This window comes from Neoarius graeffei, chromosome 14 (assembly GCF_027579695.1).
Source record: "Neoarius graeffei isolate fNeoGra1 chromosome 14, fNeoGra1.pri, whole genome shotgun sequence".
Classification (NCBI taxonomy): domain Eukaryota; kingdom Metazoa; phylum Chordata; class Actinopteri; order Siluriformes; family Ariidae; genus Neoarius; species Neoarius graeffei.
This window is the reverse complement of record NC_083582.1, coordinates 27,569,730-27,587,507: the sequence shown is the minus strand read 5'-3', so window position 1 is coordinate 27,587,507 and position 17,778 is coordinate 27,569,730. Positions and strand designations below refer to the sequence as shown.

At 42.3% G+C, this 17,778-nt stretch overlaps 1 pseudogene; it reads left to right on the top strand.

The window, feature by feature from the left end:
- Nucleotides 1-15,757: 15,757 nt before the first annotated feature.
- LOC132897524 (somatostatin receptor type 2-like) lies at nucleotides 15,758-16,951 on the top strand (annotated as a pseudogene).
- Nucleotides 16,952-17,778: the final 827 nt, after the last annotated feature.

Here is a 17,778-nt window from a genome sequence, read left to right as displayed (position 1 = left end):
TTATAATTTTTTAATCAGGGGCTGTAACTCTGGTAAAATATGACTGAATTTAACAAAATTACAATATGCATAGTACTGACATATAACAAAGAATCCTGTTAAGTTTCATGAAATTCCTCCAAAAATTATGAGAGGACTTGATTTCAGAAGGTGAACACCCTTCCCGGAATGGACGGAAGGATGGACATCGCCACGACATAATCCCCCTTCGGGCCTTTCGGCCAGTGGGGGATAACAAAAGATAGATACACGTAACAAAAATGATTCAAATGAAAAATGAAAAAGGTTTTTTTCAAATGAAAAAAAGGTCACCAGAATATATTCTCATTTGTGAACACGTAAAAAGAGATAGAACATTAGAGCATTTACCGTTGGATAGGTTTGCTCTGAGACATCTGTAAAGGTAGAAATATAGCCATAAATGATCAATACAAGACACACAAGTACAAACATATAACTCTAAAGTGTCTTTAGTTGTGTATAGTCTAGCATATGGACATGTGGACACATTATGAATAAGATACAGGCATTCCTCTTTTAAATATGCTGCACAAATCTAGTCCAACTATGCAGTTCTACTCAACTGTCCATACTATGACTTATGGACAGTGTGACGATCTGCTTATTGTTGGTAGCTCCGCCTACCTGGTTAACCTATTTCCCTGTCCAACTAGGTGATCTAGCGCAGGTGCGCGTCTATAATTGGACAGGGTATAAAAAGACCAGTGGTCCATTCTGGCAGGGCCTCCCCTTCCTTCTTTGGCCGATTTTGCGTTAGTTTGAACACCCTTAGACAGTCTTTGCAACATACACACAACTGATCTTGCATACACGTTACTTTATTCTTTATTTAATAAATATTCTAAACGTTTTTTGTCTGCGTGTGGTTTCCTTTTATGTTACATTGCCCTTGAGCCAGGTGATTGTAACATAATTAGAGGCTCGTCCGGGAAGTGTTTTTAAACCCGCGGGATGTACTTACCTTTTTAGATGAAGTACATTTTTAATTGGAAGCCGTGCGCAGATTTTTGTTTTGGCGTGGCATATTAAGATTTTGTTTTGATTCGGTGCGTTTTTTGTTCGCCAAGGAGAGGGGGGGACACTATTGGGCCGCTATTTTTGTTGTGGTGGAAGTCAGAGCAGGTTGCAGGTGTCTCTGTGCACTGGAGTAATTAAGGCGGGTTTAGATCCGCCAGAGCTAACGTGAACCCCCGCCGCAGGTAAGCGCGCTTAACCCGGGTTGTTATTTTGCCTTTATTTTGTTATTCTGGTGTGTCGAACGCGGGGGGACTGTTTCAGTTCAATCGTATGAGGGCACACGAAGACTAGGTTAAAATAAGTAGGGCCTCTTTTTCTGTCCTGTAGGTAGATGCGGGGCAGCTCAAGTGTGTTTTGTTTCTCCTGTTGCATGCTGAGATTACCTGCACCGTGCGTTTGGACTCCACAAATTTTCCTTTTTTTTTGGTGATAATAGCTATTGGTAATTGTATTTTGGTAACTGATATTGTACTTCGTCCTGGTAAAATCGGATTTGTTGTTGTTAAACATGTCGTTGTCTGAGAGCCGTGGGGCCTTATCTGAGGATGATTTGGATAGAATGAGTAAGGATGAGTTGTGTAAGACTGCTGAAGAATATAAATTGGATCTGGATCTGCCTAATGGTGATGATACACGGGGCAACTTTTTGGGCAATGTTGCCGAGCACTGTTGCTGGGCAATTGCGTTTTGACTCTTTTCTATTGAGATTGGGCAACATTGCTTCTTTCTGAATGGTTTTGATAATCTCTGGCAACTTTTTGAGATAAGCCAATCAGAACGCGAGTATTGAGTCATGTGACCTCCGGTGAGGTTCGGATCAGAAATTTCAAACAAATATGGCGGCCGCTCAGTGTCAGTGGAGTGAAGAGATGGAGAGACTCCTCATCTGTTTTTACGCCGGTAAGTTGTTATTTTAATATTCTATATGGAGGAATTTACCTCACCAAAGCTCTAAAAAACAACAGACAGCTCGATTAAATGGTCACAGCAAAAATTAAGACATCAATTTTTTTTTAGTTAACTGTAAATTGCTGTTGCTAACTGTTGTTGCCCTGAAAAGTTGCCCTGTGTCTCACCTAGTTGCCCGTTGCCAGCAACATTGCTCGGCAACATTGCCCAAAAAGTTGCCCCGTGTATCATCACCATAAGGCACTTAGGAAAGCTGAACTGAAAGAGTCAGTGAAAAATAAGTTGATTGAGTTGGGCATTTTATTGGTTAAGCCGTTTTCCGAGGGTGCAGGCATGGCAGCTGCATCTATGCCCTTAAAAATGGGTTCTCTGCAGCGCTGACTTTTGAGCAGCAAAGGGAGCTGTTGCAGATGCAGGAACGGGAAAGGTAATTAGAATATGAAAAATTGCGTCAGAATGAACGAGTAAATGAATTGGAGCGCCAGAAGCTTGAGCATGAGAAACGGCTTGCTGAAAAGTCGGAAACTTCGTCTGGGCATGGACATTTATCTCAAAATGTCAAATTGTTGCTTAAGTTTAATGAAAGGGACCCTGATATTTTTTTTGTTGTTGTTTGAGAATGTCGCTGTTGAGCGGGGCTGGACCGATGCGGAGCGCACTCTGCTATTGCAGAGTGTATTTACGGGGAAAGCCCAGGAGGCATTCATAGCGTTATCCGCATCTGAGCGCAAGGATTATGCTGCTGTTAAGGAAGCTGTTACGTGCGTTTGCCTTGGTTCCCGAGGCGTATAGACAGCGTTTCAGGAACTGGAGAAAAGGTGAGCGACAAACGCACATGGAAGTTGAGAGAACTTACCAGTTTCTTTAATAGATGGTTGGCAGCGGCAGAAGTAAAAACGTTCGAACAATTGTGTGAACTTGTAGTGTTGGAACAATTTAAAAATATTGTGCCTGAACGAGTGGCTACCTACATTAATGAACAGAAGGTAAAAACGGCTGCAGATGCTGCTGCATTGGCAGACGAGTTTATTTTAATTCACAAGAGAAAAGAGTATGGACAGAATTCTGATTACAGATTAAGTCGTTATCAGTGGGGCAAAGGCGGTTCTCCTCTATCCAGGGTGGACCAGTCAGGTCGCGGTAAGGATTCGCAGAACAAATGTCATTACTGTTTAGAGTTTGGTCATTAATGAATGTCTTGTGTTGCGTAACAGGAAGAAAAATCAAAATCGCCTTGTTTCCCCTAAACCGTCGATGTGTGCGGTGCCCAGGAGCGATTCTAGCATCTGATCTTTGGGGGTGCTTAGCCCCCAGAGCTGACAGAGGCACCTGGCTTGAACGACAGTGTTTCCACGTTTATTCCGCATTTAGACTAGACTTAACTAGACAAGAAGACTAGACTAGACAAGACTAGACTTATGCAGTGTTTTAACAGAAGCTGACCCAATAAACTATATCTACACATTTACAATATTTACGTTATATTTTAACTAAACAAGACCTACTACTGGCACGGTGGTGTAGTGGTTAGCGCTGTCGCCTCACAGCAAGAAGGTCCTGGGTTTGAGCCCCGTGGCCGGCGAGGGCCTTTCTGTGTGGAGTTTGCATGTTCTCCCCGTGTCCGCGTGGGTTTCCTCCGGGTGCTCCGGTTTCCCCCACAGTCCAAATACATGCAGGTTAGGTTAACTGGTGACTCTAAATTGATCGTAGGTGTGAATGTGAGTGTGAATGGTTGTCTGTGTCTGTGTCAGCCCTGTGATGACCTGGCGACTTGTCCAGGGTGTACCCCGCCTTTCGCCCGTAGTCAGCTGGGATAGGCTCTAGCTTGCCTGCGACCCTGTAGAAGGATAAAGCGGCTAGAGATAATGAGATGAGAAGACCTACTACTGCATTTGTAATGTTGGAGCTATTCATTTTGAACAGTGGTAATTGTTAATTACTTAACTCCAGTCCGTACCTTCACATCTCGCTATGCCAGTAATACTGCTACTTCGAGTTCCTCATCGGCGTGGAATCCAGTTAAAAAAAAAAAACCATGTCGTAGCAAGCACTCGCGGGGACAGGCAACCCAATCAGAGGGGACGCAAGGAGGAGAGGTATTTTACTGGTCATAGAACTATCACGTAACAGGTGAATTCAAGAACGCACACATGCCCGCGCACACATTCATTGCGCAGTGAGCAAGGGCACTTATTTCTGAAAATTACGTCCAAAAGCAGTGTTTTTGAGGGTGCTGAGCTAGGGGGTGCTGAGCTCATTTTTGGGGGTGCTTTAGCACCCCCAAAAATAGGCTAAACACGCCCCTGGCGGTGCCTGTTGCTCGTTCTGTTTCTTGTGAAGTTGAAATTGATGTCTCGTCTTGTAGGAGTGCGTCTGCAGGTGGTGAGGTATCTGGTGCGCTGGCAGATGCTCCGCCTTCTGTGGAGAATGATGCTGGTAATGAATGGGTGGAAGACAGCTATGGTCCGTTTTTGACGGACGGGTTTGTTTCTCTTTCAAATGGTTCGGAGAAGGTAGCTGTAAAAATATTATGTGATACTGGAGCCTCTGAAACGTTTAAGCAGTCTGCTTTGCCTTTTTCTTGTAGCTTGTTTTGATTCGGGGGATTGGCATGACTACTTTATTGGTCCCTCTGCATAAGGTAGTGTTACATTCAGATCTAGTACAGGGCGAAGTAGTTGTTGCTGTGCGTCCATCGTTACCTGTAGAGGGGGTGGATGTAATTTTGGGAAACAACTTGGCTGGTGGACGAGTGTGGCCTGTTCCACCTCTGCCAGTAGTGGCTGCCGTTCCTGTTGGAACAGAGGAGCAAGACTGCGCTGTAGATTTCCCTGATGTCTTTAGTGCGTGCGCTGTAACAAGGGTGAAAAGTCGCGCACAGGGGGTGGATCAGGGGCGATTTCTCAGACAACAAGGGAAGCCGAGCTTCCCCTAAAATACTCTCCCCAAACTGCAGCGTCTACGACGTTGAATTCTCATTAAAACAATAACTTGCATAACATAATGTATGCCCAAGATTGTATTTATGTTCATAACTATCCTGTAACTTATTTGAGTGATGTCTGACAAACTTGCAGTTCGCTACGAGAATCACCTTTGCTGCCAGGCTGTATCCTTTCTTATTTCAATGGGCTCTATGGACTGGCAGCAGTGTTGCCAGATTGGGTGGTTTTAAGTGCATTTTGGTGGGTTTTGAACATATTTTGGGATGGAAAACATCAGCAGTATCTGGCAACACTGACTGGCAGCCGGGTATCCGTTGCAGTCTACGAGACGGCTCTGTACAGCCAATTTCGGCTAGTTATTGGTTAAAATCAACAAAATCTTCACTTCCAGGGAAGCCGGGCTTCTCTGGGACTAAACGAGACAGTGGGAGGGACAAGAAGCCGGGCTGATAAAGGATCATTGGAGGTAGTGTCTGAAAGACATGAGGAGGGCGGTACTTCGGCGAGGAACATGGAAGCATGATCAGTCAGTCCCTAGCGGATGTTGAGAAAGTGTAGTCGTGTGCCAAAGTGCTGTCCGAATTTCTTTTCATATAAACGGTTCTTCTCACTGATGTCTCTGTACATTACTCTGTAAATAAATGTAAATATTACTCGTTGTGCTCCGCTAACTTTCATCCATTCTATCAGTTTGATCATTCGTGAATTCACTCGTTTATTTCATTTGTAGTTCAATCTGGTTGTAGGCTAGCTTGAGCCTTATTGGGATCTGCAGTGCTAGCTGCTAACAGAAATTGAAGTCTCTGGAAAGCACAACCAGCTGGTATGACAGGGTCACAGACCAGACCATTTTCTGGAAAAGGAGTGGAGGGCAGAATTTGTGTGTAGTGTTCATGTTCATGAATCTGAAGTGTGTATATTGTTCAGTAATGTTGAGGGAATGGTGGGCTCTGTGTTATAGGTTATACCTGGGTATAATATTCAAGGTTCTGTGTGTTGCATAGCCTACCTGGTTATGAATTTCCAGACTGTGTTGCAGAAGATGTTCAAGGATGTGTTGCACAGCTGGGTGTTGTGTTAAAGACTCTGTTGCATATCAGGGTATGATGTTCAAGGCTCTTTGTTGAATAGCCAGTGATTTTTGGATGTTTGATATTTTTGATTAAGGATATGAGGCACTAGCCTGGCAAGCCAGACTATAACATGAAATGTACAAGCAAAAATACTTTCTGCCACTAGGTAGGGTTGTCTAGTTCACTATGCTAATGGGGCACACCTTTCTATGCTTTGATATCCGGCCTACAGGTTTTACGATGAATGCGTAAAATGGGCTTCCCCTGTTTTAAAAACCAGCAGCCGCCACTGGGGTGGATATGTCACTGGGTTTGGTCGATACGCATACTGTTAAAAAGTTGCCTATCTTACCTGATTGTTTAACTCGTGACGAGTTGATTGCAGCTCAGAACAAAGATGAGTATCTTAGAGTTAATTGCAAGTGCTTTGCCATCTGACTATATGAAAAATGCAGACCTTGGGTACTTTATGCAAGATGGCATACTGGTGTGTAAATGGGTGCAGCACGATGGGGAGTTAGAGGTGGATATTATCCAAATTGTGGTACCTGACTCTTAAAACTGTCGCGTTGAAGACCGCTCATGGGGATGTAGCTGGCCATTTTGGTGTTCGCAAGACCTATAACCGGTTATTGCAGCATTTTTATTGGCATCGTATGAAGAAGGATGTCGCTGCATTTATTAAAGTCTGCCACATTTGTCAGATAGCGGGTAAGCCAAATCAGGGCATTAAGCCCGCACCCCTCCATCCGATTCCGGCAGTGGGTCGCCCTTTTGAGCATTTGCTAATTGATTGTGTCGGCCCATTACCTCCATCGAAAAGTGGCTCCACTTATCTGTTGACTGTAATGTGCCTGACTACACGTTATCCCGCAGCCTCCCCGTTGAGATCCATTACCACCAGGTTGATTGTAAAAGCACTAGCACAATTCATTTCTATCTTTGGTATTCCTAAAGTTATTCAAAGTGACAGAGGGAGTAATTTTACCTCGAACATGTTTGCACAGGTGTTGAAGGAATTACACATGAAACATGGTTTGAGTAGTGCGTATCCCCAAATTCAAGGCGCACTCGAGCGGTTTCATTCCACCTTGAAGTCATTATTGCGTGCCTATTGTTTGGAGCTGGATCGTGACTGGGAGGAGGGCCTTCCCTGGCTGATGCTGGCAGCCAGGGAGGTCACTCAAGAAAGCACGGGTTTCAGTCCTAATGAGTTAGTTTTTGGACACAAAGTTCGGGGTCCCCTTTCTGTTTTGAAAAATTGTGTTAATGAGGCTGAGCCTCCAGTTAATTTACTTGAGTATGTCCAAGGTTTCTGACGAAAACTGTTTGTCATGTGAGCTGGCAAATAAAAATTTGTCCAAAGCGCAGGGCAAAATGAAAAGGTTGTTTGATCGTGCTGCGGTGGAGCGCGGTTTCAGCCCTGGCGATAAAGTGCTGGCGCTGTTGCCGTTACAGGGCTCACCTTTTAAAGCACGTTTTTCTGGTCCTTATTCCGTTGTTCGGCAGGTCACCGAGCTGGATTATTTGGTGGCAATGCCAGATTGAAAAAAATCTTCGCAGCTTTGCCACATTAACATGTTAAAGCCGTTTTAGACTCAGGGTGTGAAATCGGAGGTATCTGATGGTAAGGTTTCATCTGCGTTGATTGCAGACGGGTTGCATTGCGAGTCTCCTCAGGTGGTAGCTGGGGAGGATGAGGGTGCTCCCGATGATTCTGTGCTATTACCTAGACTTAAACTCCCAAATGTTGAAAGGTTTTGATGCTTTTTTTTTTTGATCCACATGTCTTCTGAACAGCGTGAAGAACTGAAATGTCATTTTGTCTTTTCCCTCATTGTTTCATGATACACCTAGATGCACACATTGGATACAGCATGACATTGAATTAGTTGGTGATATTAAGCCCATCAGGCAACACTTTTATCGGGTCTCACCAGATAGAGGTTTATGGACGCAGAGGTAACATACCTCCTGGATAACGGTTTGGCAAAGCCCTCATATTCCAGTTGGGCGTCGCCGTGTCTTTTAGTAGGAAAACCAGACGGTACGTTTCGTTTCTGTACTGATTATCGTAAATTAAACATGGTAACTAAACCTGACTCCTTTCCACTCCCCAGGATTGACGACTGTATTGATCTTGTTGGTTCTGCTCGATACGTCACCAAATTAGACCTCCTGAAAGGTTACTATCGGGTACCTTTAACATCTAGGGGTCAGGAGATCTCAGCTTTTGTGACACCATCTGGCCTATATTTGTATAATGTCATGAGTTTTGGTCTTAGGAATGTACCATCTACCTTCCAAAGACTCATGAATTATTGTAGGTCTAGATGGTTGCGGTGTGTACTTGGATGATTGTATCATGGCAGCTGACACTTGGGAACAGCATATCAGTCGGATTCGTGCCTTGTTCACTCGCTTGGTTGAAGCAAATCTAACTGTAAATTTGGCAAAATGCGAGTTTGCAAGGGCAACAGTTGTATATCTTAGGAAGGTTGTGGGGCAGGGACAGGTGAGACCTGTGAGAGAAAGTGTTGGCCATCGATAAATTTCCTCCTCCTAGTACCAAAAAGGAATGGGAATTCTTGGGAATGGTAGGTTATTATAGGGGGTTTTGTTCTAATTTTTCTACTGTTGTCTCCCCTTACTGACCTACTGAAGGACAAAGTCCCTTTTACCTGGTCTCCTTCCTGTCAAGAGGCTTTTGAGCAGGTGAAGATGTTGCTGAGCACCGCACCAGTGTTGGCTGCCCCGAGGCCGGACAAACCTTTTCAATTGCAGGTGGATGCCAGCAATGTTGGTGCAGGGGCTGTACTCTTGCAGGAGGATGACCAGGGTGTGGGTAGGCCTGTCAGTTACTTTTCGCGAAAAATTTAATAAACACCAACTTTTGTATTCGACAATTGAGAAGGAGGCCCTGGCACTGGTGTGGGCTCTGCAATACTTTGATGTCTATGTTGGGGGTGGGTCACATTCAGTGGTAGTATATTCGGACCACAACCCACTAACCTTTTTACACTCTTTGCAGAGCCCAAACCAGCGTCTGATGAGGTGGGCCCTGTTTTTGCAGCCTTATAGTCTGGTTATCCGACACATCTGGGGTGTGGATAATGTAGTGGCAGATGCTTTGTCGCGCACCCTGGGTGGTGAGTTGTAGTCATGTGCTGACTGTCTCACACTCTTCTGCTTTTTCCTGTGCTCTGTTCTTCTTAAATTGCTTCCCAGGCACTGGTGTTGCTGAAGTTCAGGACACTGGGGGTGGTTGCAGGGGGAGATGGTGTACGTGGGTATGGCTATACATTTGAGGATGCATTTATTGTATGGCTGTATTGTTGGAAAATGGTGTACATTTTGTTGTGGAATATAGTGTTTTTTGTAAGGCCCATTTGTATCTATTTTGTGTTTAGCTTGTTTTTTGGTGTAATTGTGTAGAGTCCCATTAGTGGGGCTCTGTTTTAAGGGGGAGGGTGTGACGCTCTGCTTATTGTCGGTAGCTCTGCCTACCTGGTTAACCTATTTCCCTGTCCAACTAGGTGATCTAGGGCAGGTGCGTGTCTATAATTGGACAGGGTATAAAAAGACCAGTGGTCCATTCTGGCAGGGCCTCCCCTTCCTCCTTTGGCCGATTTTGCGTTAGTTTGAACACCCTTCTTTGCAACATGTACACACAACTGATCTTGCATACACGTTACTTTATTCTTTATTTAATAAATATTCTAAACATTTTTTGTCTGCGTGTGGTTTCCTTTTGTTACATTGCCCTTGAGCCAGGTGATTGTAACAGCCTCTTTTTTAGGATGCCAGTCAAACTTAATGGGATAATTCATGGTAAAATAAAGGTTTAAAAATGAAAATGTCACTGTTGTGCACACAGTTTGTATATGGCTTAGCTGATGGTCTTTCCATTGCTTACATGTAAGAAATCAACTATTCAGTAATTCTCTTTAAACATTCAACAAATTAGTTATATTCACCTTTTCCTCTGGTTGCTGAAGTCCACTCACAAGGTTGTGAATGTGGTTTGGAATGCAAGATTTTTTATAGTGTGGGGATATGGGAGGAGATCTGAAGCTAAGGGGTATGGCTAACATTATGAGCGTGTATTCATTTTTTGAAGGTCAGGGTTTCAGTTTTCTTTATTTTATAGATAATTAACAGTAACATCCCAATATACATCACAGATGTGTTAAAAACCCCTTAACAAGAATAGGGCTGTAGAACTTTGCACGGGTGGGTGGAGCACAGAAGTACGGCAGGCCAGAACTGAATTTCCAAAAACTCTTTATTTGCACTTTTCAGTCGCAAACACACTCTCCCAGCCACACGCATACACACACACGCAAGTCATCTGGTGCGGGAGAGAGCTCTCTTCCTCTGCTGTCTCTCCTTATATCGGGCGTGGTAGCTGGGAAGACACACAAACACAGGTTAATTGGTATCAGGTGTAGTGATTCTGCCACTTACCTTCCCTGACTCCGCCCTCCAGTCACAGACCGATGCTTGACCATGACCCTGCTGCCACAAGGGCCATAGTATCAGATTTCTACGATTTGATAAAAATGAGTGGAGATAATGGAAATAAGAACACCACTTCTTTTTACTCTGTAGACTGTAATAAAACATAAATGCATTTTTAAAGAGCCTGTGAGGAGTACGGTCAGTTGTATACATCATAGAAACAAGTAGTACAGTGGAATCTTTGAGTTATCAGTCAATAGGCATGGGTCACTGTCACCACAAGAAGGTTCTGGGAAGGTTCTGGGTTCAAACTTGGCAGCCAGCTGGGGCCTTTCTGTGTGGAGTTTGCATGTTCTCTTCGTACCTGTGTGAGCTTCCTCCAGGTGCTCCAGTTAACAAAATAAAACAAAGAAAACATACACTCTAAAAAGAAATGTTTAGGCTCAACAAAAAAGATCAACGCAACAGTCTGCATTAGTCTTTTTGAGTTATGACAACATTGTTTGAAATTACATTGAACCAACAAACTTCATAACTTTGGGGGAATTAGCTTTTCCCCTTCAGTCAAAGATTATTTTGATTACTCTTTACTTAATAGCTGTTAGACTAAAGGCAAGTTTTTAAGTTGATAACTCATAAAAATTATGTTGCTACAACTAGCTTTATCATATTTTAAAGTACTTTTACCTGTTGTCTAATAACTAAAATAATGTACAAAACTTTTTAAGTAGCAACCATTTAAAAAAAAAGTTGCTCCAATTAGAATTTCTTCAGTTTTTTGTAGGTTCTTCTTGCTTGTGTTCATGTTGTAGCTTTTAAGAAAGACACGTTCAACCACTGATTACAATTAACCTTTTTTTTTTTAATTTTGACCTGCAGCTGAGTATTTAAAGACATTATAATTAGGCCAACACAAAAAGCAACTCAACTCAGAAACTCAAATTTTGACTGCTTTTCAAGTTGCAAATAAACTGGCCATACTCCCTTGAGAAATTAAGTGTTAAGCATAATAAATTATGCCATTCCAGCCAAGTCTGGCAGGCCTTTAAAAAACAGAGACAAATGCATTATATATGTAAGACCTTTGTAAACATTGTGTATTGAAAAGTGCAATACAACAGATTTTGAAGACCTGCAAATGCATCTTGAAGTGTGACCACCTCAAAATCTAAATCTCCATAGACATAACAGCGAAACATTTCAAATGTAATATATAAGTAATGCTATATACAACCCCGATTCCAAAAAAGTTGGGACAAAGTACAAATTGTAAATAAAAACGGAATGCAATAATTTACAAATCTCAAAAACTGATATTGTATTCACAATAGAACATAGACAACATATCAAATGTAGAAAGTGAGACATTTTGAAATTTCATGCCAAATATTGGCTCATTTAAAATTTCATGATAGCAACACATCTCAAAAAGGTTGGGACAGGGGCAAGAAGAGGCTGGAAAAGTTAAAGGTACAAAAAAGGAACAGCTGGAGGACCAAATTGCAACTCATTAGGTCAATTGGTAATAGGTCATTAACATGACTGGGTATAAAAAGAGCATCTTGGAGTGGCAGCAGCTCTCAGAAGTAAAGATGGGAAGAGGATCACCAATCCCCCTAATTCTGTGCCGACAAATAGTGGAGCAATATCAGAAAGGAGTTCGACAGTGTGAAATTGCAAAGTGTTTGAACATATTATCATCTACAGTGCATAATATCATCAAAAGATTCAGAGAATCTGGAAGAATCTCTGTGCATAAGAGTCAAGGCTGGAAAACCATACTGGGTGCCTGTGATCTTTGGGCCCTTAGACGGCACTGCATCACATACAGGCATGCTTCTGTATTGAAAATCACAAAATGGGCTCAGGAATATTTCCAGAGAACATTATCTGTGAACACAATTCACCGTGACATCCACCATTGCCGGCTAAAACTCTATAGTTCAAAGAAGCCATATCTAAACATGATCCAGAAGCGCAGACGTCTTCTCTGGGCCAAGGCTCATTTAAAATGGACTGTGGCAAATTGGAAAACTGTTCTGTGGTCAGACGAATCAAAATTTGAAGTTCTTTATGGAAATCAGGGACGCCGTGTCATTCGGACTAAAGAGGACGACCCAAGTTGTTATCAGCGCTCAGTTCAGAAGCCTGCATCTCTGATGGTATGGGGTTGCATTAGTGCGTGTGGCATGGGCAGCTTACACATCTGGAAAGACACCATCAATGCTGAAAGGTATATCCAGGTTCTAGAGCAACATATGCTCCCATCTAGGGTTGGGCGGTATTACGGTAAGAAGGTATCCCGAGGTATCCAAAAGTACCAACGGTATCGGTCTCATTACCGTCATTTTAAAAAAATATATAATATCTAAATAAATATGGAGTACATGAGGTCATAATATAAAATAATAAATTGAAGATCATTCCGAATAACTGTGTGATCGTATTTTCACTAATTCTATCAATTTCCTAAAGAAGTTTTCATCGCGTGCAGGGTTGTTTATGTCGTTACCATGGCAACCCTGCGTGACATTTTGGAGTCTGACAGAAAGCTTCGCAAGAGACTGAGAGCAGGGGTGTCATGGCTCAGATGGCTAAGGCACCATACCATAAATCCGGGGACCCGGGTTCGATTCCGACCCGAGGTTATTTCCCGATCCCGTCTCTTTCTCCCCCGCTCATTTCCTGTCTCTCTATACTGTCCTATCTAAAAAAAAAAAAGAGACTGAGACTGCGGTTGAAAGATGGCAAGTCAAGATAACGAGTTAGTGGCAAAAAAAAATACAACATCAGCAGTGTGGCAGTATTTTGGTTTCAAACCAAACGAAAAATCTAATATGTCCCCTAAGGCACACCATAGCCTGGGGTACTCCACTTCCACGAGATCTCTCCAATGAGTTGTGTTTTGAGTAGGTTACATGAGTAACAACAAGGTAAAATAATATAACGTATGACATTCGGGATGTGGGTAATAAACATTTGAAATGTCATCTACTGAAGAAACGGAAGAAAACATCGTAGCGTAAACTGTTAGGTTTCTGGTGGGAATTAGCAATGCGCTTGCTATCTTTGTTGGGTGTGTTAAACCGTATGGATTTAAGTGGAATAATTGTAAGGAGTTATGTGATCAAGACAACGTTTTAAGCAAGGTAAGGCCATTTGATTATTAATTTCCCCGCCATGGCATGACGTGGGCCCATATGATTTTGCCTTGTGCAGCTACCGCGCATTTGAATTAGGTTCGCCTCATTTGCGCTGAAGAATATGGTTTATCGCGCAGTCTAAACGGACTTGGGTGTTGGTTGATTCTTTTTCTTTTTTTATTTCCCATGCTTGAAAGGGTATGATCCTGCTCATCGTGTACTTTTTTTTGATGGAGCAGGTGAAATAGTGCTGCAAATGGCGTTTCAACGCAGACATGTGTAAACGACAGTTGAATGCTATTTTCAAGATGAAGGAAGAGTTGCGTGATGCTTTGAAATATCTCTTAATCCATTCATCAATGCACAAAATTCGCTTTGCTGCTTAATCCATACCACAATGCACACAATTCGCTATGCTGCTTTTAAATAGTACATTTGAGGCATAGGCGCACGTTACACAGTAGGCCGAAACAAAATATTATTTTTTTCTCGGTAATACCGTATACCCCGGGAAAACACAGAGACGGTTTAAAGGTATCAAAATTTGGATACCGCCCAACCCTACTCCCATCCACACGACGTCTCTTTCAGGGAAGACCTTGCATTTTCCAACATGACAATGCCAAACCACATACTGCATCAATTACAGCATCATGGCTGCGTAGAAGAAGGGTCCAGGTACTGAACTGGCCAGCCTGCAGTCCAGATCTTTCACCCATAGAAAACATTTGGCGCATCACAAAATGGAAGATACGACAAAAAAGACCTAAGACAGTTGAGCAACTAGAATCCTACATTAGACAAGAATGGGTTAACATTCCTATCCCTAAACTTGAGCAACTTGTCTCCTCAGTCCCCAGATGTTTACAGACTGTTGTAAAGAGAAAAGGGGATGTCTCACAGTGGTAAACATGGCCTTGTCCCAACTTTTTTGAGATGTGGTGTTGTCATGAAATTTAAAATCACCTAATTTTTCTCTTTAAATGATACATTTTCTCAGTTTAAACATTTGATATGTCATCTATGTTCTATTCTGAATAAAATATGGAATTTTGAAACTTCCACATCATTGCATTCCGTTTTTATTTACAATTTGTAGTTTGTCCCAACTTTTTTGGAATCAGGGTTGTAACTGAAACACAAACTGTGTCAAAATATGCAATGTGGTTATGAAATTTTATTCTGCCTCAGCATTTTTGGCCACACATTTACATAAAAGCATATTCAGGGGCACTCTGACTCGTTTGCTAAATGCAGATCGATTAAACCAACGTTTGACACAGCATTGTAGGCAAGCTGCCACACTGCTGAAAAGGTCAGACACTCTGGGTAAAGTCCTACATGTCCAAAGTATCAAGTTACCCGAGAATAAATATACTTTCAAATGGGCTCTCTAGCTGCCCTGAATATTTAATCATTCAGGACAGTTTTTTTTTTTTTTTTTTAAATAGTGATTAATCCGGGCGGCATGGTGGTGTAGTGGTTAGCGCTGTCGCCTCATAGCAAGAAGGTCCTGGGTTCGAGCCCCGGGGCCGGCGAGGGCCTTTCTGTGTGGAGTTTGCATGTTCTCCCCGTGTCCGTGTGGGTTTCCTCCGGGTGCTCCAGTTTCCCCCACAGTCCAAAGACATGCAGGTTAGGTTAACTGGTGACTCTAAAGTGAGTGTGAATGGTTGTCTGTGTCTATGTGTCAGCCCTGTGATGACCTGGCGACTTGTCCAGGGTGTACCCCGCCTTTCGCCCGTAGTCAGCTGGGATAGGCTCCAGCTTGCCTGCGACCCTGTAGAAGGATAAAGCGGCTAGAGATGATGAGATGAGATGAGTGATTAATCCTAATTTTGGACTGAGTTACAGTACAATTCCCTTTGATTAACTGTCCAAAATAAAACATTGCTTTTGGTATTAAGCTATTTAAAAAAGGTCCTAACAAACAAATCAAGAGTGACAATTCCTCCCACCCCCCCATATGATTCAGCATTTTTTTCCCCCCAGTTTAGCTAAATTGAGATTCTGTACTCAATCATTCCCTCCTGTTAAATGTTAACCAATGGCAGTTAGAAGTTTTCATGATAATTTATTTTTATTATTCACAAATCTTTTTTTTTCTTACCCCTACCTACAGGTTTGACAAGATGGTATGGACTTCTATATCGTAAATGAAAAAGCTCTTCCAAACTGATAGATGGTAAAAATGGAGTCATGGACATTATTTCCTGCTTCCCCAAACCATTCCTTTCTTAAGCCCCTTCTGTATGACAGCTTCTTTCCATTCAATGAGTCTGACTCAGATGATTATCCTCGAAACATCTCTCATGATGCCTTTGATCAGACAAGTTCTGTGGTTATCACCTTTGTGTACTTTGTGGTGTGTGCTGTTGGACTCTGTGGCAATGCACTGGTCATGTACAGTATATAATCCTTCGGTACGCTAAGATGAAGACTGTCACCAACATCTATATCCTTAATCTGGCTGTTGCTGATGTCTTGTGCATGCTTAGCTTGCCCTTTATTGCAATTCAGCTAGCATTGATTCACTGGCGTTTTGGTGCTGCCATTTGCCGAATTGTCCTAACCATGGACTCATTAAACCAGTTCACCAGCATTTTCTTCCTGACTGTGATGAGTATTGACCGGTATCTTGCAGTGGTACATCCAATCAAGTCCACTAAATGGCGCAAGCCACGAGTAGCCAAAACTATCAACCTTGCAATGTGGGGGGTATCACTGCTGGTTAATTTGCCCATTATGATTTTCAGTGGTCTGAACACTAATAAGAATGAAGCACGGACGTGTACTATGCTGTGGCCAGAACCTCAAAATACCTACGAAACTGCATTCATCTTCTGTACATTTCTCTTGGGCTTCTTGCTGCTGCTTATTGTTATTTGCCTGTGCTACCTGTTCATTGTGATCAAGGTGAAGTCCTCAGGTGTGAGGGTTTGCTCCAGCAAGCGAAAGCGCTCTGAGTGCAAAGTGACCTGCATGGTATCCATTGTGGTGGTTGTGTTTGTGCTCTGCTGGCTACCGTTCTACATGTTTAATGTAGCATCTGTAACTGGCACACTCATCCCTACACCAGTGCTGAAAAGCACCTTTGATTTCATCGTGGTACTGGGATACGCCAACAGCTGTGCCGACCCCATTCTCTATGCATTTTTGTCGGATAATTTCAAGAAGAGTTTCCAAAATGTTCTGTGCCTCAGGAGAGTGGGCGGCCTGGATGAAATTGAACATAGTGACAGCTGGCAGGACAGGACACGGATGGTCAATGACATCCTTGGGTTTCTTGAAAGGCGCTATATAAGTTGAACTTATTATTATTATTATCATCACAGAGACTCAAAATGCTGCCCTGCTTAATGGTGATCTGCAGACAGGCATCTAGGAATGGTCAGGAGATCTGGAGTTACATCCAAATGATAACCATGACTACTATAAAGGATAGAAGATCACAATACTTCAGTCTCAGAAATTTCACCGTACTTGATTTCGAGAGACCCAATAAAATGTACAGGAATGGTTAACCCATAAGTAACATGTTTAAATCTGTTCAAATGCCCAAAATCCATTTACAATATTGACTATGAAGAGGGATGATATTCAGTTTGAAAAGGACTGCTACTCTTTTTCTGAACATATTTGTGAACATATTTTGATGAGACCTGAATGTTCTAGGTCTCAGAGAAGTGACTAGTTTAGGTTGTGAGACTGAGTTTTAAATTACAATCATGAAGATACATTTAGAATGCCACTCAACCACTGTAGGTAACCACATTTGTATGTATTGTATTTCTGTGCAAAACATCCATAACTGTTACTGTTTATTCATATCTATTGCTGAAAAAGGTCATTATTCTCATAAGGTAACCAGAAATTAGCTTTAAATGGGCACAATTTTGGCTGACAAAAACTCTTAGTTATGATGTTAATACTTCACGATAGAAGGAACACCAAAGAGACAGAAGTCTAAAATCAAGAATAATGTTGTTGAAACATATGTAATATGTTTCATAATTACACATGTAATCTTAATAATGTGTAATAAGCCTGAATAATAAAATGAAAAATCTATTACTCTTCTCAGCTCATTATAACATTCTCCCTGTGTCTGCATGGGTTTCCTCAGGGTTTCCCCCACAGTCCAAAGACATGCAGGTTAGGTTAACTGGTGACTCTAAATTGACCGTAGGTGCAAATGTGAGTGTGAATGGT